Genomic DNA, 25,222 nt, shown 5'->3' on the forward strand with positions numbered 1-25,222 from the left:
GTGTGTGTGGACGGCAATGAGAGTGAAGGACAGAACAGTGTGGGCCCAGAGCACAGTCTCTCAAACATATTGTAAATCCGAACTGTACAACCCAGGTGTCTAATAGAATGTGTTATAGCTGCAACTACAGATTATTTCATGATCAATCAATTAATGTTTGATTTTATAGAGAGTGGTGAACAATGTCCCAGTGACAACTTATTTTTTCCGGACCAAGAACCAACAAGATAAAGTCTACTGCAACACAGCAGGCTCTCAAGGCTATAAACACACATAATGACGCCTGCATGCTAACACACTGTCTGCGACAAATCTTTGCTTTTTTTTGTCGAAAATCTGCAAAACATAATAATAGGATAAAGTATTTAGATATTTTCTTACACCCCTAATGCTTACATTCTTATATATAGCAGGCTTAATGTTCTATGTTCCACCTTAGTTTAGTCCCTTAACATGCTAACATTTGTAAGTATTTGCAGGTATTTGATCGTAAACCAAAGTATTATGAAAATAAAAATGTTGACCTGATGATGGTGCTATATACGAAAGCTTCTGGGGAGCATACGTTTCTGTACAAAACTGACAATCCATGCAATAATTGTTGAAAATGTGGTGATTGGCAGACATTGCTAATTCTCAAGGCATGCAGTAAATGAGGCTAAAATGTTGGAAAATCGAGAACTTTTCGGAACACTTTAGCCTATTTACTAAATGTGTGTGTGTGTGTGTGTGTGTGTGTGTGTGTGTGTGTGTGTGTGTGTGTGTGTGTGTGTGTGTGTGTGTGTGTGTGTGTGTGTGTGTGTGTGTGTGTGTGTGTGTGTGTGTGTGTGTGCACGTGCTAAGTCTGTCCAGTCCCCTGTGTGATTTGGCTTCACTACCTCACTCATGAGATGTATTGCACCTGGTGTCATCTCTCCGGCTGGGCGCTGGTACCCACATCCTCGGGGCATTTAAATCATGTTACCACTCTGCTTAAACATGCATGAAGTTATAACAGTGCTCCACACCACCTCTCAGCTCTGACTGCTCTCTCATTTGCTCTCTCAACTGGATCGCTTTCTACCTTTGTCTCTTTATGAGCTCAACCTGACTTGTTTTTCTTTTTTCTCCTGCTCCTCTTTCCACCTTCATCTCTTTATCCCTCCTGAATAAAAAGCCGGCAATGAAAATCCCTCTTCATGTCAACCTGGTTGCTTATATAAAAATTCAACTCTTTAAGATAAAAGGCTTCTGAAAGTAATACCAGCATTAGGGTCTCCTATTTCACAGCATTTCAGTTCTGAGGGGTCAGTAAATGTGCCTGATGTGGAATATTGAATATGAAGATGGGGAAGTGCCATAGCGATTTTTCAGCATGTTTGCTCAGTAAACGCAGTGTTATTGGATCTACACGGCTGCTATTACAGGTTCAGGGAAAAGGCCGCCATTGACTTACTTTGCACCTGAATGAGAAATTGAGGGGGAAATGGAGCACAATTTAGGGGACTGTAAATGGTGAATCATGCCTAATGAGAGTATAGGCAGCAGAGGTGCACCATTCATAAACAGAATGCTGACATGTATAACATCGGGGATGATATTCACAAGCGGCACTAGATGAAAATCCAGGGGATCACATAGTCATTAGGATTCATCCTCTGGCCATCTGTTCCAAATAAATGGTAATATATTCAGTAGTTGTTAAGACGTTTTACAAAATACCAAAAATGATAATCTCATGGTAAGGCTAGATGAACATTCAGAGAAACAACAAAGTAGATTAGCCTAATTGTCTGGGTGGCTTGAAAGTCTGTACAAAATGTCATGCAATCCATCCAGTCATTATGAAGATATTTTACTCTGGACCAAAGTGGTGGAAGGTATTTTGACAATGCCAACATTAGAGCCATGCCACTAACATGGCTGTAGACCTGCCAGTTGTTATCACACCAACCATAACTAATCCAACATCAAGTCAGACAATCCTTTATTGTCTAAAATCAAACCCAACCGCCAACCATGGCATCAATAGTTACGATACCCAAACCTCCCAATGCGCCCAATAAGGCTCCTTAAGGCTGGGAAGTAGTCTGCTGGGACCCAATCCCACCTAATAGTCTAATTAAAGCCATTAATTGCTTATGTAAGCACACATGAGCAGTGGACATTCCCCACTAACATTCCACCCACAGGGGTAGTAATTAGCACAAATTCTGAGCTATGGTTAACTCAGCCACCGTTCCTCCCACCTCATTTGTTGTGCGGTGGTATTGTTTTTTTCATCAACACTCTTTGCTTGGGTGACCTTTCCATGTTGTCCCTATTGTGTTGCATGCTGTCACCTTCTTGGCTGTCACTATCACTCCTGAGCATCTGTGTTTTTAATCAGTATAAAAACCTTTTTTCTTTTTTTTTTTGAACAAGCACAATAGTTCTGATGATATAGAAGGTCTTGCTAGAAAACTGGGCTTTGCTCAATACCTCTGTGAGAGCTATCTGGATTTGATGGCCCCAGCGAGATCCATTGTCAAGATCACAACAAGTCAGACATTTTTACCTTTTTCAGGCTCTCTGAGGCATGATTTTATATCCTGCTGTTTGTGGAACCAAGTTTAATGAATACTGGTTCGCCAACAAAGGTGAAAAGGGTTTTTGAAGTGAATTATGCAATGCAAGTTTGTTCTTTTAAGATTGATAGCAATGAGACAAATTAAATCATAATGATAACTGATAACTTGTGTTTTAAGAAAGATCAAGCAATCATGTTTCAGTACATTTTATTTGGTTGTTACCTACTAACTGGAGACAATTAAAACTAAACATGGATATTCTAAGGCCCAGGAGGTTTACAGTATAATAAGTGTAACAATTTACATAAAGAGAGGGGACTTGATCAGTCGTGTATCTTAGTGACAAGAGGTTAGATTTGTCTGAATGATGTAGCAAGTGGATCTTCCCAAGTCTAAGTTAAGTCCTTACTGTAGGGAAGCAAAAGTTAAGCCTCTGCATAAAATAATAATCAACAAAAGAGGGAATACAAATTCTGGATTTGATCACTATACAATGCGATTTAGTGACAGAGTTCCATTGGATTATTGTGGCACAATGTCGGAAAATTCCGTCATGAAAATTGGCGAGGACACCACTGGTTTTCACGGCACTTTGAGTGCAGAATGGAAAGATGGGGGATTTTTAGTACAAGAAGAAATCAAAGAAAATGTATGAGAAAAGAAAGAAAAAGAACTGTTAAAAAATTGCACCGCAATAGCCGCAGTATGCCTAAATTCAGAATAAGTAAAGAGGCAAGAGCCCAGCTATGTCCCTGCTACACAAACGACCCCCCTCCCAGGCTAACCTGCTATCCAGTGCACTATTGATAATTTGTACTGATTATGCAGAAAGTCCCTGTTAGGTGCACCTGCTGTGTATCACACAATGCATTCTTTAGCAGCATCATTACTTTCAGCAGATCTACAAAGAGGTTGAACATTGATTGCAGTTTGATTTCTGCAGAATGTTTCCTACAGTAGATCAACAGCAGGCCTACACAATGCCTAATCACTTGAATCACTTGTGTGCACCATATGAGAGTGAGAAGGGTGGTTTGTGTATACTGGCAGAGAAAAGACCTGTATTATGGCTGAGCCGGGCATTAAGCTACGTCCAGGTGTTCGTCTCTTTCCAGGTGGCCATGTAATACTCTTGCCGACCCAGATCATGGCAATCATGGAGCTGGCAGAGATGGCTCAGTGCCGACACTAGTGTAGTGCCAGGGTAATATGCCAAGTTGGCAGCGACATGCCTGAAAAGCAGGCGGCACGCAGGCAGAGAGTCTCTAGCCCTCCTTGAGTGGAGAGATGTTGGAGAACCTTTCATTTTCTTTTCAGAATTCACGAAAATGGCACAGTCTGGTGCGAGGCCTGTCGGGTTACTTTGACTTGTCGTTGTCAGGCGTGATTGTGGTACATCATCAGCTCTGAGCTCTGTGCACCAGATGATGTATGTGTTATCATCTCACGTAGAGGATAATAATACCCCGTGCCGTGCCTCCGTCTTGCATTATTTTGAAATATTTTTTCAAAATAATGCATATATAATGCAATTTTTTTGCGTTTATGCACTACAAGCATATCTTCTGGTGAAGACTTTGGACATTCTACATCACGTTTACTTGAAAATCCTCAGCCCGAGACATTATCTTTATTAGCTCAGGATGCCAGAGTGATACGCAGCCCGACTCTGGCCTGTAGAGTCTGGGCACTGTGTGCTCCACAGCGTAAGTAGCTTGGCTGGCAGGCAGCCACAGACAGCACTGTGTTTCTGCTTGCCATCCTCTCATTTGACTGCATGGTAATTACCGTCTCAATGCGGTAAGAAAAAGCAGCTTTTGGTGGAAGGATTGAGAGGGAAACGGGGGAAAAAATGTGAGGGTGTGTGGCTTAGCAGCTTAATGAACATGTCAGATGTATTTAAACAAATGGATTACCACATCTGTACACACTCGGCTGGATCGCGCTTTCTCCAAAACACTTAACAGTCTGAAGTTGCGGGGTGAATGAAAAAGACATTTGCTGGAGATATGTGGTAGGAAATGGAACACTCCTGCATTTGTGCATAAAAAAGGAAATGAGACCTGTACTAAATCAAATTCAGGCTGTCACTCAACTCTTGCTAATACATCTACATCTATGTGTATATATATCATATCCTGCTTTTAAGAGGGTGTACACATTAAATGGCATACATTTGCAACAAATCTGAATGTCAGAACATTTAAAGCATACCTGACATTACCTGGTTGCTCACCAAAGCTGTCCATCTCAGTACATTGATAATAGATGCTCTTTTGTGAGTCTCATATACTTGGGAAATGTGTGTTATTTGGCAGAAAAGCTGACAAAAATGTCACTCCAATATTTTTGTGTCATATAGAGAGGTTAATGATGGAGGGTTATCTTTTAGAGGGCAAAATACTCAGAACACTGATCATTTTACCTTTTCAACATGTCACACTTGATGCATAAAGGAAAAGCTAAACTCTTGAGCTGCATGCTTTAGCATGGACCACGATGCATTTGTACTTCCAGGAGTTTATGTATTGTATGTGTGTGTGCATCTCTGTGTCTGTCTGTCCATAGCTTACCCGTCATACTGATATTTTTTTGTAGTCATTTATGGATGTATGCTGAAGGACCTTTCGTGGTTGCAGTGATTCGCACTTTTTGAAAAAATATTAAACGGCCGGTAGGGGCTGCAAGTGATCAACAACGGCCTCAGTTTAGACAGCCACGAATTCCAAATTTTTCCTCACTTGATTTGCACGCCTAGGTACGACAATTACATATATGAATTTATGGAAGTATGTCTGTAAACAGTAACTATTGCTTAGTAAATGACAAACCGAACCAAGCTCAGACTAAAACTGCTCGGGTCCTCTCATGGCGGAAAGTGGACAGCTATTTAGTTTTTAGCAGTCACAGGGAGTCCTATGGTGTGTTTTGCTAACAGAGCTAACAGCTAACAGAACTAAACTCCCAGCAGGACTGACATTTTCAGTTTAGAGGAAACATTAAACTGTCAACATCGAGCATTAGATAATAAACTGCAGTTTAGCTGCACAGAGCCGGTGCAGAAAGCTGCATAGACTAAAATGAGAGCATGTCTGTTGTGTGACACATGTGAAAAAGTGTTAAAAAAATAAAATGCGTCCGAAATGCTTGCAGTGTAATTGTGGTTTGTAATCATTCAATCAAACATCACTGCAGTGGTAGTTGCATACACACTTGGCAGAGATCTGCCATCTACCGAGTGCACTTGTTTAAGTATCCATTTGTAAAGCAATGTGCAAGGTGGAGATAACTTAAGAGTTATATCAGCACACTTGACAGTAGCTCATGGACCCTCCTTAGGCTGTGAGCATGCGTCTCAAGCTTTGTTTGTAGCCTCAAGCCATGTTTGTAAAGAAACATTATTACCAGATGGCTCCCATGAAATAATCCCTTCTCTGCCGGTTAGGAAATGGTGTAAACTCTCTCAATAACCTAGCATTTGTGAAGGACTTGAGGGCCACTTGGAAAAAAAGATGCTGCTGTTTGGTGAGTTTGTCACCAGACAGCGATATTTGCACCACAAAAGAAACAAATTAAAATACTAAATCTGATATGTTAGCTGATATGACAATTAGATCCGACATATTGTTTATTAAGATGATCATGGTGTCATGAAACATCCTCATTACATCCTCCCTCATTTATGTCCATCCCTGACATCTAAACACATCTACTGTGTGGTTTACTTTGTAACTCCATGCCTTGATTTTAATGCATATGGCTAACTTGTGTTAGATGCATTAGAGCAAGTTGGTCCTGACTAATCACTGCATCATGGAGCGGTGGTGTGTCGGAGTGCCAGTTCAGCACACAGGAGGTAGCCCTTACCCAGAGGAGATCATTAAACTGACCAATTGGTATTGAGTGAGCCTGGTTGTCTACCTGTTGTGCATGTTAGAAAATGACACTTCTACTCATTGCTCATGCTGGACGATACCCGACCGATTAGTCTTGCAGTCATTACTAAGCAAAATGTCAATAGCTTATTAGAGAGAGGGACATGGTAAGAGAGATGGATGGAGGAGGGAGGACACAAGAGTGGAGGAGGAGGAAAGAAGGAACGATGAAAATAAACTACCATTTGTCACTCAAATGTGGCAAAACAAACACGCATGAAGGTCAAGGCTTATTGTTTCAGCTTAAATGTGATAACAATTGATGCTCAGTTCCATGTTTGTGCTGTCGTCTGTTTTTAATGGCTTGATAATGTGCCAACGCCCACATCATTCTGAGCTTTTTCTACCTTCATCTCTCTCTCTAACTGACTCGAGCATCAAACTGAAAAGGCTGACAAAGTCTAATGAAATACCTCTCCTGAGTCCAGTTGCATGAACATTAAGAAACATCATTCTTCTGCTCTGTCTCTCTGTCACTTTCCTTTTCTTTCTTTCTTCCTCTGTCCTTCACCTCGGCTCTTTTGCTTTTTGTTTCTCTCTCAGCATTGTACAAATGTTTCTCTTGTCTAAGGAATCGTTCCATATGTTTGCAATCACTCTGGCTCCCTTGCCTGCACAGATCATTTAGCAGGCTCCCTCATACATTTCAATTAGGCCCACCTAGCGCAGCCACAGACACGGGAAAGCAATATTGATTTCTTGATATCCTGTGCGTGGGTCGGACCAAATTAACGCTTGTACTGGGGAATATGATGGATCCATAACAATTCACTTGTGTTTGTAACCATATGTGTGATATGCTGGGCTTGTTGGTAGACAGAATTGTCAAGTATTTAACTAATTAAAAGCCATATTCATGACAGCTGTCCCCAGTGCACTCTCAGTATGCATAACAGACATGTTAATAATACAGTGTTGAGCATCTAAAGGCATAGTTCTGACTTGCGAGGGTTCCTTGCAAAGAAAGAGCTAAAATAAAACACTTTCTTTTGCTTTGAGGGGCAAAAGGAAAGTGAAAGATGCCTGGTAAGACACAGCGTGGAGCGAAATGTTTTAAAGTGATGGCATTTACCAAACATTGCCTGCATCCTAAAATGTACTTATTATTCAATTACCACCAGCTCTTTCTTAGATAGGCTGGCTGAAGTGCGGTTGCTTGGGGAGCTGCCGCTGCCCGGTAGCTGTCAGTCACTCTCTGCCACCTCATCCATTCTCCTGACACTCTGCAAGAGCCCAGAGAGAGCGATCAGTCAAAGTTCAGGAGACAGGGACGCCACATCAAAGAGCTGATGAGACTTTGGAATCTTGGGACTCCGTATCAAGTTTGGTCTTTATTTTTATAATGGTTGCAATGGCTACTCAGCTACTGCAGTAAAAATGGCAGTACTTGAGTTACTTCCAATTTATTCTTCTTTGTCCTTCACTGCATTCTGAAGGGAAATTGTATTCTTCTCCACTAAATGTATTTGGCAGCTATAGTTACTAGTTACTTGGCCAATTAGGATTTAACATAATATATAAAGATCCATTTATATAATATAATCCATTGCTGTACAATAAAGTAATAAACAGTATAAAAAGTGATTATACATTAGCCCCACATTGACCTGCTGCAATATATCTTGGAATTTGGGTGCATCAGTGATACTTATCCCTTAAAAAATAAGGCATGAATTTAATTCACTTTTGTTTTGACATTGGGTTAAAACTAGGTTTACTCAAGCATGATCTGAGTGCTTCTTCCATCATTAATACAAAGGTATTGCTAGTTTGAAGATAGCCTGCAAAGTTTGCTTTGAAGGTATTTAAAAGCAATCTATAAACTGCCTTAATTTCCATATTGTGAGATAATTCCAACCCCTTTTATACAGGTGGCCCACAAGAACACGCTTTGCTGTCTGGTCTGCGTTTGACCCTTTTCACATGACTCTGCTATCACAGGTTAGTCCTTGGGCATCACTGTTCAAATAGCTCAGGTTAGCTTTAATTACATTACATTACATTACAGTCATTTAGCAGACGCTTTTATCCAAAGCGACTTACAGGAAGTGTATTCAACATAGGTATTCAAGAGAACTACTAGTCACCAGAAGTCATAAGTGCATCTCCTTTCTTAAACAAGCATCTAAAAGCATAAACCAGAGCAAAAGTATAGTACAGAAGCAAATTACTACGAAAACAATAATTGCAACAGACTAATACGAATACAATAAGTGCTACGAGGAAGGCTCAGGGTAGTACTTCATGAAGAGGTGAGTTTTCTATTCCTAATAATTATTTTCCCATCACTGCTCGTTACATTGCCTTACACCCAAAGTGACATTACATAAATGAAATGCCAACTTAAGTTCAAAATAAGTTTTCAGTTCAGTTACCCTCACTTGTATCACATTCTCACGAATGCTCATAAATGCTTATAGTCATCAATAACAATAATACAAAATATGGTAATGGTTGTCTGGCCATTGCCATTACAAACATGCAGCATATTTTAAATATTTAAATGTCTCTCCAATATTTGAAGACATCCCGCTCAGAATACCCTCCAGGTTTCATCAAATGAAAGCCTCGATGGGCTCCATAAACTCGCTTTGCTTACAGATATTATCAAGTCAAAATATTATACTAAACACAAGAGTTATAATTTAATATTCTTTCTTGATGTTACCATTTTAAGGAAACTACATACTACTCTATAAACCCAGTTTATCCTCTTAAGAAGATAGTTCATTTATTCCCCCATTTGTGCTCTGTTACTTAGTAACTCAAATGATTGGTCCATAAAAGTTCAATAGGGATGATTTAGAGTAACTCACCGGCATATAATTCTGTTATGGGGGCCATCTGCGGCTAATGCTGACTAATTGTCCCAGTCAAGTAGATGCCATGGCTTTACCCTCTTATAAAAGATACATGTCCAGCCTTGTGGTTTATCGCTATTCATGGGTCGGGTCGAGGGGAGGGGGGAGCACTCGTAAAGTCTGACATTTCTAGTAATTATGTTTATGAAGATGGGAGGCCTCTCGGTTAGAGTGGCGTTTGATTAAAACTAATGGCTCTCCCTCCTGGGCCTGTGAGCCGGCCGACGGGGACAGCATCAAATTCCCCTTTGGCCGGGAAACTCTGTGAGCTTCAATAAAACTGTGGTTTTCTTCAGCTCAATAATGAAATAATCATTCATTTTACTTGTGAATGCAAATCTCAAGCATGCATGCCATACTAGAAAACTTAATGCAATAATAGTTAAAAAAGTTAAAAATAGTTAAAATAGTTGTTGTTTTTTTCTCTGTCTGTAAATATAATATTTCAGTTATTGTTGTTTTTTCTACTGTTTTTTTTTTTATTGCTTATTTATAATACTTGTTTTATTTTATTTTTATTTTTTATTTTTTATTTTTAGCTTGTCTTCTTCTACTATGTCTCTTGTGTGCACTTTACGCTACGCTGTTGTAAGTCTGCAAATTTCCCCGCTGCGGGACTAATAAAGGATTATCTTATCTTATCTTATCTTATCTTATCTTATCTTAAGTCACATGATATGGCGGCATTTGTTTGATGCCTAGTCTTAAGTACAGGGTTAACTTATATTATCGTCTTTAACAAAGATAGTTCCAAGTTCATCCATAAACACTCCTCTCTCTATCTTTCGCACATAGAGACACACTCACTCGGAGGTTGTGTCGTGCCTTCCTGGGTAATAACAATCTTAATGGAAAACAAAACTGGCTCTCTGGGGAGTGTGATGGTCAGGCTGGCCATTACAGAGTCACTCAATAGCAGCTGATTGACTTGCGCCCCTGCTCAGTTATAAGCCTGTTAAGCTGCTACTCAGCATCAAAGCGGAGCTCTGGGCACTCGCGGTAACGCTGGTCCTTGCCGTTATAAGGCACTGGATAAAGTGCTTAGCCTGATTTAGTAAAACCAAATAGTGAAGACCTCATTTTGTGATTGGTGGGGATATATATATTCAATCAGAGATGAGAGATGAAATGGCATATCAACCTCAAGGAGGGGTGAGAAAACTCAGGTAGGGTCAGAGAGAGAGTGTGTCATTGTCAACCTCTTATAGTGGTTTAGCAGCGTAATCTGATCTTGCAAAAGGTTGCCTAGTTTATGAATTCAACACACCACATCATCCCCCATTGTATGCTACTTCCTACGTTTACTCCACTACATATTAGAGACAAATCTTTAAATTTTCAATACTCTAAATTTATCTGAGCGCTTTAGTTAGTAGCTAATTCAGTTTCATATTTTAGATTAAAAAAACAAACAAACAGTAAGTTTTGATTAAAGATTAAACCAGTGCTTTCCCAATGTTTTTGTTTGTGGCCCTTATATTAAAGCAGTTTATGGACAGTGCCTGGTGCCCCTCCCATGTTTCAGGTGTGGGCATCTTCCCCACTATCACCACCTTAGTACGTCTAATATTTCACTGAAATCTTCAAAACATGATTTGTGTAGCAGAACTGTCTCTTATTCTTTTTTTCTTACCACATTAATCATCTCACCACCCCTCAACTTTATCTTGTGATACATTTTGTTCCTCCTTTATCTGATTATGCCTTTCAATTTTTCCCTTAGTAAGATTTAGAATGAAATAATTTTACTTCTAATAGAAATGTTTTACATTGTTGTAGATATTTCTCCTTAAGTAAAATATTTGAGTACTTTTTCTACCATTGGCTATTCTGGAAAACAATGTATTTTTTTCATGACATACCATGACTTTTTTACCGGCCTTTTCTCTGATATGAGCATAATCCTACTGTATGCATGAGCACATGGGTGTAAAATAAATTAATTGACATTGGTCAAACAAACACTGTATAATATTGATGACTACCTTTTTATCAAGTGAAAAGAATATATTCAATTTTGCCTTTCAAATACTTTTACCATATTGTATATTGTTGCAATGCAGTGCCCTAAATAATGAACCAAAGTGACACAAAATTGAATTTACATTTAACATTTATTACTTTGTAATCCCATTTATAAAGTACAGTCAGTGGTATGTTTGTATTGAGGACCATTACACAATCATGTAATTCGTTTGACAAAACACAGGATGAATCCATGTATAGATGCCTGATTTGAGCCTGTTTTGGTGATCATGTATTCCAGTATAGTATACTTCCTGTCACCCACTCAAAGGTTTGATGAGTGAAGAGATGTTCACTGAGCTATTATTTGCATGCTTCTGGTCATTTTCTTCCAACATATCTCAGTGGCAAGATGTTGTTTTTTCCCGTAATGAACTACAGATTGCATGTGTTTTTTGTTTTTTTTAAACGCCATCCTTCGCAAACTCCTGACAACAAAGTGTTTCAAAATCCCAGGACAGCAGCTGTACCTGCAGTACTGGATCCACCTTGTCAGGGCACCAACAATCAAATCATTTTAAAGTCAGCTAGGTTATGTTTCTTCTTCATGCTAATGTTTGTTTAAACAAAAACTGAATGTCTCCCTGGGTGCTTTATATAAAGGAAAGCCACAGCCTGACTGTTTTAGTTAACAAGCACGCACTGTACCCTAACAAAATGGATACTGTGTACACATTGTATGCACAGCATAAAATGATTCCGCACCTGTTTCAGACACATTCACTAACATAAGAGCCTGTTCAAATGTGATTTAGTGAAAAAGTAGTAGCCCAAATGTGCACCCACAAACATCGAGGCACACACACAGAGAGACAAACTCACACACACACATTCTTTCATCCCTTTCTCCATTTCCCGTGTTCCTTCTACCTCAGGGAATCTGATCACCTCCTGATGTGAGGCTTAGAAACAGTAATGCAATAGACAGTCAACTTATATTTCCCCAGCGAGACAGCCAGAGCTAAAACTTCATATTCTTCAGCGACCACGCAGCCGAGGGAGTAGATGGCTGCAGGACATCAAGACGAGGAGTCAAGGAGATGGATGGGAGAAAAGATAGCTATATAGATATATGCATAGAGACATATATGCATGCATCTCTTCAGCTTGAACTCAATAGCAGATGCCATAGTGGGATTGTTCATTTCTAGGAGTGAAGCAAGGCTAGAAAATGAGGTCAAGAGCTCTAAAGTAGAAGCAATCAATACCATAGACCTCTCTCACTTGCTGACTGTCAGGCTAGCCTGACAGGCTGAACCGGCTAATGACACCTAATCATATCAGTGGGAGGAAACTCTAACCGCCTAGCTTGCCCTGAAATGTTGCATCGCATCAGTCTGGCAAGGAGAAAAGTGGAATAAGAAAAGGTGAGGAGGGAGCGAGACAGGGAGATAAGCATGGAGAGCTTTGGACAAACTAGAAACTCTCACTGAAGCATTCATGAATAGATGAAACAAGCAGACAAACATACTGGCTGTGTTTATACGCAGCAAGGCAAGCAAGGACACAGAGTCACCGATGTGATGTGTCTTACCCCGACCAGCAATATTGCGCCAATAAGGCTAGTGAATGAATAATTCCAGTTCAGTTCAGGTGTCTGTAGACAATGCAATGCATTCTATTATCTACGTGGAGGCCATTACACCACGTTGAGAGAGTGAGTGGTTGAATTAAAAAAAGACTGAATATGTGCATTGAGTTTCTGAATCAGTGAGTTTTGGCTTATTTCTGAAACACTATTTATTTAATCTATTAGTTAAGCAATTTAACAGTGAGAAAAATATGTGTTTTGGTCGAGATACAGACAAACAACATGAGGAAGATAACACAAAGTATGATTACAGAATAATTAAAATAATCTTAAAAAAGTAGAGAAACTGGCTAAAACAATGAGGACTAATGAGACCAATTAACATAATAACTTAAATTAGACTGAGATTCTAGAATAATCCAAAACATTAGCAGTCACAACATATTTTTGAATCAAGAGAAGGTTCGAGGCAGTGACAGATCGGAAGATAAAAGCCCATTTACTTTCGTTCAAGTCTGGACTTTTGGAACAGAGAGAAAAGCTTTGTTGGATTGTTTGTCAGTCAAAAGGAAATTTAATTACAACGATTTTAATGTATGATTCCTTTTGATGCAAAAAATACCTGTGTGCTTTTTTCTATTTTTTTCATTGAGAAATGAAGTTCACTGGACAAGAGAAGGAATTTGAAAATGTTACCTTGGCTCTAGGAACTTGTGATTGACATTTTTCTACTTGAGAAAATGTCTTCATAGCAAAACAAATAATCAAAATAGTATTAAATAATGCTAATCAAAAAAAGCGTTTGAAGCAGCCAAACAGTGCAGACAGAGAACATTGTAAAATTGTTTTTTCATTGGTGTAAGCCTCTATGGATTTATGTTTACTCAATATCTTAATGTCACTTCATCATTTCTGGAATTTCAAAAGACACACAAACAGCTATGTACATGCCCATACACATCAAAAGGAAGATGCACAAACCAGATATGAAATGAATGTGACATAAAGAAATGATTAAAGAAATAAACAAAGAAAAAAAAAACACAAACAATGCCCTATGTGTGCAAACTGATACACATTTCTCTCTGACCACCATAACAAAAAGACATTACAAATTGATTCATAGTGGAAACTAAATAAAAGAGTTCAGATTATCCAATAAGAAAAAGCAGTTCCTGCTCACACACCTGAAAGTGTGCGCGTGCAAGGTTGTACAAAGCCCAATCGTGAGATGGAGAAGAGAAAAAATGCCATCTGAGCCAGAAGCGTGGGAGGTAAGGCGTCACATAATACTTGAGGAAATGCATTGGCAACAAAGAGGAACCAGGTGTAATACACTCATGAATAAATATGCTGAGGGCTGGAATTGATCATTAGTGCTGTCTGGGGGAGGGGGAAAAAAAACAAAACAAGGATGAATAGAGGACCTGCAATTTGATGAGTGCTAAGATCCTTAAGAGAAGCTTTCTATTGTCTGTGATGACACTTGGCTAGTTTTTGCCAGTGCAGTCTAATTACTGCATTTTCTTGCTCTATTTTACTTGGCCAAAAAAAAACTTTGCTTGCGTATGTCTGGTCTATTATCTGCCTTACATTTTTTTTTTTCTTACATTATGATGACGCAATTCACCAAAAGTAAAACATTAGCCCGCTCTCTGGAATACATTCGAGTGCACCAAGTATACTTTGGTTCCTGCTGTACTAAAAACTGAGCTGGACCTGCTCCTGGGCTCGTCTGATAGCGTGATGTAAGGCAGGGAACAAAAGGTTGTCTTCCTTGCCTCTGCTGAGGAGTGGAGCAGCACGGTTCTTTAATTGGTGTTCTGATCAGACAGGGACCTGGGCTGTGGGACCCGCAGCTCCCAGCTACACTGTCATCCTGGGAACGCCACGGTGTTGCTCCTGTCCATCTTGATTAACGACCTCTCCCTTTGACCCCTCCCACGAGTCCTGACAAGCACCTCGTCGGAGCAGGCGCAAGCACAAAGACAAAGTGCATACACTCACAAAAGCATTGGGACACGCACACAAATTGCTTGTATGTCGGAGTACACATACACATGCAGTCATGTAGCTGGGTTTAATGAGTACTTTTCTGGAGAGAAAGCGGAGCAGCGGCTCTACTCGAATCAAAAAGGGAGGGGCCATTGCTGATGGCACAAACACGTGCGCACTTAACATTTATCATCCTGCGATGGCCACTCAAATTAAATATAAATGTGCTGAAGTGCACCTGTTGTTAGGCATTTGTGAGTTTTAAAGAAGCGGCACGCTGCTTATTCCCCATGCAACCTTATTCTGGCGTTGGTCAGCACCATTTCTGTGTGCTGGTATTTAATCTCAGGCTCCAGTAATAAAGTCATTCACGCCGACGGTCTCTGCATGTAGTTTTGGCGCCAGTTAACCATGAGGCAAATCAGAAAGTAAGAGGGCTCTATTTGGAGCAATCAAGGGGACGGAGCGTGGAAGTGATAATGGCAACGGAGGCGTTGATATTCAGTCCACTTCCTGTCCACGTGGTATCCCCAAAGTCTCCAGAGAATCTTAAAGTTATCCACTTTTTGGTATAGTACCCAGATACTGTATAATGCATACTGTACCATTAGTCTACTGTATCTTCACTCAGAGTGTGCATTTTGTAAAATATAGGCGTAAATCTTTACATTTCCATGCAGAGTATTTGACTGCGACAAGGTTGTTTTTATTCTTCCCACCCCTATCAGTATTATAATGTTTTATCATTTTAACAGGTGCTCCCCTCTCTCAAGCATACGTCTTCCATTGTTCAGAAAAGAAAGGAGTCTGCATTACTAGGGTGGCATATAATAAGACACTGTTTTAACACGTCAATGAATGGACGCAAACAAAACCTTAGCTCAGCTGAAAGAAGAAGGGGAGAGCATTCAGTTAATGTGGAAGCCAGTGCGTTTGTCATGAGAGACTAACATGTCACAAATCTATTAAACACACCCTCAATCAGGGTAAAGGCGAAGAGCCTTCATCTATAACGGTGCTTGCCAGCTCCTCCTACTCCTCCTCCCTTCTATCCCCTCATTGCTAATTATCCAGAAGATGGATTACATCATGGGATCTAATAGAGAGAAGCACCATTACACAAAACCACCCCCAAACACACACACACACACACACACCAAACTCCCTAGCCCTGACAAAATCACTCAGCCGATCTGCCCATTTAGTTCCACATTCTTATTAACAAAATAGGGAGGAGTCACTCATTATCATCGCTCAGAAATATGAACAATATAAGTCAGGCCTTCAAATTGTGAGGATAGATAGTAAGTCAGGATAAGAAATTATAATAATACACATAATTGCACGACCTTTAAGAGATGCACTAGCTTAGATTGATATACGCTGAGCTGGTACAATTATAAAGTACTATATATGGTGTGCTTTTAAAGGGATCTATACATTATTATTCCACAAATGTAAAGCTTAACCTTTAAAAAGTACTTTTTTTTGTACAGCCTATATCTTTATAGGATATCCGCATCGAGCAAACGTACTGGGTTTGATTCAGTATAAAATACATTTATTAAAGGGTATTTTCCACAGGTTTCTCTGCTAAAGTCGAATCATGGAAGAGGATTAAAATGTGTCTTGTTATTTCAGAGAAGTGGAATTGCCTGACATTATTGTTGGCACTGCTTATGCCCTTGCTTCTTTAACACTGCTCTCCTGACTAATCTGGTTATTTGAAAATCACCACACAACTGCTGGAAAAAATGTAGGGACGGCTTAAGGAAAAATAGAAAACACTTACTTTGCAAAAAAAAAAAAAACCTACGGTGTAAAATGATCCAAGAACTTGTCTGTGAATGTTGGCAACTCTTAAAAAGCTTCTTTTTTTTTAACCAAATCCTCAACTCCTGTTGCCATGGTAACCGTGAGAGGGCGAGGGGGGGGAAAAAAATCAGCATACAAAGACTCATTTGAAGCCACGATGTCGGAAAAGTCTCCGCAGTTAGACGGAAGAGTGATTTTTTTTTTTTTTTTTGTTTGATGCCCCAAGGCCAAAATGACATGCATGACAAGTCAATACACTGACTTGTTCAACACTTCCGAGGCAAGTCAGAGCTTATAATGTGTCGTGTTTGCTCTGTGGAGTTGTTAATTCATGCTGTAGCTAGCTCTAACCAAAAAAATCCTTTTGGAGGAAGGCAGTCAAAGCGAAGCTGTTTGCTAGGAGTCTGCTCCATTGAAGATACTGCCGGAATGGGGAAGTACTGCTGCGATCAACTCACTGGCTCTATGCACTTCACCCTATCTAGCATCCTTTCACTCATCTATTATCTCTGAGTTTCACTCTGTCTTTGTATCCCTACTTTTATTACTCCCCCCTCTTTGCTCCCCTTCACTGCCTCTCCGTCCTCTCCATCCTCTCTAATCCCCTACTCCCTCTCCGCCCAGATGAGGTGGTCTGGCCCTGGCCTGGCTATTCCATTCCCTTCTAATCTCCCCCCCCACTCCCGCCCCTCCCCTTGCCGCCTGATTTGCACACTTCATGAACTGGAACGTCTCGATGGCTGGTATTCCCCTTAGCATTCGCCCAGCGCGCCATCCCCGAGCTGTCGTGCCACCTTGAACACATCATCAGCCCTGATGACCGTGAAGACAGGAGGCATATGCACGTGCGCGCACACCGGCATGATGGAAATAATAATCACGTGCTCGCCTCGCTTCCTCGCACACACTCTAACAAAAAGAGTGATCACAGGCTCGCTGTCTAAGTTGCTACAAGCTCTCTCCTGCTCATGCGTGTACGTTCTGTCAGGAGACTAGATGTTGGAAGTTTGAAGCCTGATGATGATCATCAAAACAGTCAGAGATGTCTACATGCGCCTGTGTGTTTGGGAAACTAAGCTGCCACTGTCTGTGCAGGACGTATCTTCGGATGAAGATAGACATTTATTCCCACACCTAAGAGTGCTGAGAAGAGTGCCACTTGTCAAAGCTTCACATCACATTCTTCTTTCTTAAGGGCAAGAAAGAAGTTTGATTGACTTGAAGTTTTATACAGCATCACATACTGGAGCCCCTTGAACGTATAACTCCCCAGATTTTTCCTCATTGTGCATGCCAACCATTGACCTCTGGTGCTAATTCACCGGGAAGCCATTCACCAAGGACAACAGTCCCCAGCGGGCTTAGTGCAGGACGCCTGCTTGCTTTTTTTGTCACAGTAGGGAGGTCTGAGTCATTGTTCACTTGGCCTAAGCCTGTTTTGGCCGCCAGAGTCGGGGTGATAGGATGCGCTGGAGAATGCCGTCTGCCTCATGATCCAAGGGCTGGCCTAATTTGTAATTACCTTCTGCAGTGTTCTGGAAGACTGCGGTTTGCGCTTGTCCAGGATGTGGATTATCTAGTGTACTGAGATGGCAGGGTCGTGTAAATTCGTGCACACATGCACGCACAAGAACCGCCACACACAAACAAACGCTCCCTTGGCAGGACACTGATGAGTTTCCACAGCCTCGCACTTGATTGACCGAGGCAGCCCTGTTCTTAATTTGATTTTCCTGTCATGGTATTGTTAAATTTTTAATCAAACCTCTGTGCGCTACCTGCATTCCCCACACCGGATTACATTTAATTGTATAAATTGAATTTGGAGCTAAGAACGAGTCAAACGTAAACTTGGATCTAGGCAATGTTACCATGTCGTCTGTTCTGCTGAAACCTTTGAAGTAGACAATTCTGTTTGTAATTCACTGGATGCTGGGGTTTTTTTCATTACAAGAAAATGAGTAGTTGCATAGAATGATTTAAACCAAAATGCTCTGCAGACTGTCTATTCAATCCTGTTGGCTATTAAGCTGAATGGCCCAGCTAAGCCAATATTTGTGTCATAAGACACTCCACCCCATTATGGGTGTGCGCATAGAGGAACTGTTATAGAGGAATGAGGCTAGGGATTAAACATGGATGAAGTACAGTAGCAGTTCTGTTAAGTTGAATATGAGAGGGGGAAACATGAAGCTCCTGATTGCTCTCATCTTGCAGCTGTCTAATTTTTGGGTCTCTGACAAAATAAATGACTGCGCTTGAGGAAATTCAATCCTTGAAACCATATTCATTTATAATCAAAGGACATGAAGTGACACTGACTTATGTTCCTTTTAAAGTGATGTGTGTTACATCAAAGGATAAAGACAAAAACAACAATCCTTTGGCGGGTAGTAGGGATATTTTTCTTGGTCTACATCAGCAAGGAAGATCTGCCAAGTTTAGATCACTGTAGTATGACTAAGTGTGCCGCAGTGATCCTGAGAAAGATTTGGCTCCTTCTGACTAATTGCTGAACAGTTTTCGATGACCAACTGCCTTGCAGGCAGGTGGAAAGAGGAAGGCACTGCCTGTGCAGCCTCCGGTGGACTTACACTAAGCACAGATATTGCCTGAGAGAACAAAATAACTGGGGGGGAAAGAGCAATACTTCCTTTGCGAGGTTGACTTCACACATAAGAAGGTGCATGCTGCCTTTTTGGCCCTGACCCACATAGTGGCAGTGCCGGGTTCGACCCACCAACAATAGTCGTGTACACTGGATGTCAGTGAGTAAGGGTGAGAGGGGGATGAAAGGGGCAGAACCACCAGAGCATGCAGGATCCTAGGGTCCCTCACTAAAGGGAAGGACCCTGCCAACTCACTCCTGGCCCCCACCGAGAGGTCTTTGCAGCACAACGAGAAGCCAAATCAACAGTGGCACAGTGGGAGAGCTGGAGATAGAATGAGGGAGGCCCTGGATAGAGGAAGGGCATGATTAAGGCAGAGAAAAAGAAAAGAGTGTTGAAGTACTGTTTTAAGGATAGATTGACTTAGGCAAATTAATTTAGACTTGTTTTCGAGTATCAGCTAACGGGCAACATTTGAAGCACTGCAGTCATTCTGTTTCCCATCTGGTGTCAACACCACTTTTTAATGAGTAAAACCTGACTGAGCATGGTGTTGAAAGCTTTGATAAAGGGTGCTCCACGAGTGCAATCTGTTGCCACAGATATTCATATTAAGGTTACATTGGAGAAACTATGACCGATGGTCTGTTAGTCATGTTTGGGGACGAATCCCCTCTAGGTTAGTCGCGTGCAAAACTGGGGCTTCTGGGTAATGCATCACCTGCAGTGCCAGTTAGCCAGGATCAGTTGGTGGCTCTTTGATTCACTGCTTCATTAAGATGAATACTCTTCTGTGTGGAGGTACTTCAAACTGAGTCCTGGCTACCACTTGAGATGTGTTGTGGGACTGATGTTCAGAGTGCAAGATGTGCAAAGTGGCACTCGATGGCATAGAGGCCAAGATTTATTTGTGCTTACTGAGGGGGAACAATCACACCAAAAGTTCCTTTTTTTGCAATGCATGGAGCTAATAAACATTTAAATTTGTTTATGCATTGTGTTTATTCATATTAATTAGACTGGGCCAGTCATTCAATCATTCCTCTGAACAAATCTTAATGAATACAAATGTTTGGATCCCACAACAACTGCCTGTAATACCACTCAAGGGCATAATTCAATTGGATGGCATAATTGGCATTCAGAGAACAAAGACACTGGGGAGCTGCCTCCCTACGGTCCATACTGGAATGATAGTGTGACAGAGCTGGCAGAGTGTTGGCCTTTAGCTGGAGCCTTTAGCCAAAATCCTCTCTGAGCTGTGTAGACCCGGATGGCACTGCTGTCACTACTGAGTTAGGTACATCATATTTTAAAAAGATTATATTGGCCCAAAAGCTACCGTTTTTGGGTAACTGGCTTGCATTTTTATAAACGTTAGACATGTCAACGACTAAACTTAAAATTAGGGGATAACCAGTGTGATTCAAAAGTGAAAACTTTTTTTTTCACCCCACATCTACGGTAGACGCTCTGCTTTGCATTCACAATGTCTCATTTTGCCAGAGCTAGACATGGAATTATACAATGTAATCTTTTTCAGACTGCACATCCATGGCATTAGAATTAATTTGCAGTAGACAATGCAGGGGTGTGCACCAATTCAACAACAGTGAAATGATGTCAGCTTCAGCAGTATCTGGTCTGTTGGCATCCTCTTCTAACCTCACAATTATGTTAAGGTTGCTTGTGCCTCTCAAGAGCGCAGGGGTGACTTTGGACATAGGGAGGTTACAAGGAGAGGTAATTGCCAAAATCCACTGCGGAATATCATGATCTCTCTCCATGACACAGATGGGAGGGAAAAGACAAAGAGCCTTATGAATATTTAAATTGCAATTTTCTTCATTTTCTTCAATTGACCCTTTTTCTTTGCTGGCATTGGAGGGAAACTCTGGAAAGACAAGGGTGTCAAAACTAAAGGATTGTGGCTCAAGGCTAAAAACCAGATCAAACAGCAAAAGAAGCAGGGATTTCCAATGTGTAAACAGGATTATGCTCTGATGCAGCAGGTGAGCACAGAGAAATAAATAAAAAAGCTCTCTTTTTGTTTTAGCTTGATTCAGCATTTATTCAGAACCAATAAGCCTGCAACAGATATTGGTTTTAAAAGTTATGTACAGTTAACGACAATGCAAGTTTGCTTTTGCAGTTGTGGAGTCATACCCAATGTTTAACTGGACTTGTGATGAAATGTGCTGTCAAGGTGGCTGATTGTGCCGGAGCCCATTAACACCAACAGTGTTACCTACAAAGTGTATTTTTCAACAGACAGCATTGCTCTTGGTCAAACAAATAACATCAATAAAATAAGTGGTTCTCTTATTTAAAACTCAGTGGAGGTTGTAAAATATAGGGGTTGCATAATTCAAAAATATTTGTCCCTCAAAATAATTGCCCCCCTTTGCCTAAAATCTTATTTTAATTGGGTATTGTTGAGGCTAAAATAATATAGATGTTTCATGGATGAACTATTGATTTTGCCTTTGCTAAGTCTGTGTTCGCAGCCGTGTGATATATATACACTGAAGTGGAATTTCCTTATTAACAATATCATGTTTAAAGCCATTATAAAAAGAGATAATTCAAGATTCAGTGCTCCACTAATTTGTGCAGTTACTAATCATATCATCTCCATTAGGCACTAATTATAGCACATTCATAAGAGTGTAAGGGCATGGCTGATAAAACAAGGAGATTAACTCAAACACGCTGGAAATTGCCAACATAGACAATGGTAAAATGTCCATGGAGACCAAAAGAAAATCATGTATTTTGTACAAATATAGTTCAGGGTAAAACTGTGTCCTGCAAAACCTCAAAAACTGTAACAAGGATTACTAATCAATTCTTCAAAAGTGTTTGATTATAAAGCAGTTGCTATATAAATACTATTTAGGTATCAATACTCTCAATCCAAGAGGAAATGCACACAGAGGCAGAGATTGGGAAAGAGGGAATACAGGTATATTCAGATGTTTTTCTCACATTACATTATGTAAAAATGTTCTAATTGAAACCCAAAATACAGCTATGAATCTGAAAATGAGCACAATATTTACCTTCTAGATGATGAAGAATAGCAATAAACAACTCAAATCACTTTGACATAATTTGGATCATTAATAGAAGCCGCAGTAGGAGGGGGGCTAGTTGTTTGCCTAAAAAATGACATGTACTATGACACTGAATCGTACAACAAGCCAGCCTCTTTCTGCAGTCACATCTCTTTGTGATTTGGCAAGTAGCAGGTTGACCGTCAGAATCTGCGGCCAACCTGCCAGTCTGTTTGACCTAACATGAGTCACAAACTGGCCCAGCATAGCTGGGTTTGATGAGAAACACAAGCTCTTTGTCTCAGTGTCACGGCTGCCTCGCTCAGTTACTAACCTGTGGCGATACTGCATGCTCCCACCAAGTAATGACCAAATCAGGCCATTCTAATATGCTTTACCTCTGGCTCCGCACATCTCGGCTTATTTAGATTGGAGGAACGGGAACATTTGCATACGTGTTTGAATTTTTGTGTGCTGCAATGAGGGGGCTTGGCCCTGGGCAGCATTTACTGATTGGCAGCCCTAGTAGAATAGATAAGGAGGGGTTTCATTCACAAAATCCAAGCACACTCAGGGGAGAGTCCTTGTATTGCTGTGTTATAAGCATATTGGCATGGCCCTGCAACCCCTGTTCATTTCCTTGGGCATTCTGATAAATCCCTTTTCCCTACCCCTCCCATTGCTGTGCCTAAGCCATGAATATAAACCAAGAGAAACAGGCTTCATATGAGCATCTCATAAATGAAACATAGGTTGGGGAAATAAGCTTTATTTGGTTTGCTGGGATAACATGGTATTGTTATTCACCTTAAGACAATTATTTGCCTTCTGCAGCTGTTTTGTGGGAGTGTATTGCCAATAATCCTCGCAGGCATTGAGGCCTCCCTGTGCCATTAACCCTGCTCAGCCTCCCATAATGAAGGACTGGAAAAACCCGTAGGTAAAACTGAGCATGTATTCTCTCCTCTAACACCCCATCACATTACCCTGTGAGATCTGACACGAAAAAAAACCCACCTTACACCAATTAACCGATGCCAGTGTAAGCAAGCGGTATAAATAACTGTTTACTTTTTCATCTTACATCTATGTTATCTGATCATACTGGAAAATGGGTTGTCTTTTTCATCCCAGTAAGTGGATGGATGAAGTTTGAATCCAAGCTGGGGGGTCATTATTACAAGGGGATCATTATTACAATGACACTCAGGCATATTCATATTTCCTTTGAAGGTGCTCCACTCCAGTGTCTCCGGTTTCTTCCTTTGTTTTTTCTGAAGATTGTTGTTTGTATTAGCGCTCCTTTTCCATCGCAGCCATCGCAGAGTGAGATTTTGCATTTAAAGCGTGCTGTTTTGATCATGCCAGTGAGCGCGTCATTGAGGCGTCTCGGCATCTTTGATGTATTGCATACTGATGTGGCGCGTGCATTTTATCCCCCGCAGGTTTTAACAATCTTGCAGACTTCCAACTGCTTTTTCAACACGCCAGTGAATCATCTGCCAGAATGTGCACTCGGGGAATAGATCTGGGCGTTGATGAAGACAGCTTGTGAGAGAGGTTGTCATTTAGAGCCCTGCAGTTGAGGCTAAGGATGGACATTATAAGGGTTAGCAGAGATAGAAGACAATGTGGAAATAAACTCTGAGGTGTGGTTTAAATACTTGCAGCTGTCTCTCAGGAACTTGGGGCTAGACGTAAGGTAAATCAGTTGCATCAACATTATTTATTATGCAATTTTAAATGACAAGAGTGAGATCAGCAGCACTGGAAATGGGGTCGGCGGTTTATAATGCAGGAATCCTCATTGATCCAGATCGGTGTAGAGGAAAGGAATCGATTAAGCTGATCCCTCTCAGTTGATCTTAAGAGAGCCGAGGTGCCAGGTGAAAAATGATCCATTAGAGGGATGTGAAGCAGCCTCAGTGGAGTGCATTAAGTCATTGTTCAAGGCTTTGCTACTGTCCAGGGCAGCTGTGTGTATTTAACCCTTTCCTTGCTTCTTCAGCATAAAACATGAATATGCTCTAGTAGCTCCTAAACAAGTACTCCTGATTATTTGTTAAGAATCATAATACCTGGTATGACCTTAGTAAATAGAAATTCATTATAATCTTTTGCTGTAAAAAAAAAAATACTGCTGTCTCTGTCTCTAAATATGTGTTAAATTGTCCTTGAGCTCCTTGATAATGATGAACATATATATATATAGGAAATATCTAGTAGTAATACAGTTAGAGTGAATCAAAAACATAAAAAACAAGTATATAAATAGCACTACTTAAAGCATACAGTAGTATAAAATGAATACAAACAAATCCAAGCTGAATTCAAATGTTGTGTGTCCTTTTACAATTAATTTAATAAAAATGAATTGATTGAATTCACACAGAATTGCTGTTTCATACAACACATGATATCAGTCCTCAACATCTGGTGCTGGTATTTTAGCACCCGATCCAAACGATTGTAGACAAGCATTGCTTACTATATCCAGTACCCAGTAACCTTTAAGGCCAAAATACAATACATGCTGACTCAAAGACTATTTTCAGAAAATTTGAATAATTTATCAAGTGAAAAAGGGAAAGATATTCCACACGCCTGCTGCTTGAAGTTCAGGAGTAGCCTGTAGTGAAACTGCAAACCAGTGAATCCACATGGACCCCAATGAAACTGGTTCAGGAAAATATATATTCCTAAATTATTTCAATTAGGAAGCAATCTTTGAGCAGATAAAAATATGTCTGATATTTTGAGCACTCATTCATATATCTGTTTTCTCTGGTGCAACACATGACTTAACACACTGCAACATCTGCCCTAGTGTGCAATCACCTTGTAAG

The sequence above is a fragment of the Anoplopoma fimbria genome, chromosome 7 (genome assembly GCF_027596085.1).
Source record: "Anoplopoma fimbria isolate UVic2021 breed Golden Eagle Sablefish chromosome 7, Afim_UVic_2022, whole genome shotgun sequence".
NCBI lineage: Eukaryota > Metazoa > Chordata > Actinopteri > Perciformes > Anoplopomatidae > Anoplopoma > Anoplopoma fimbria.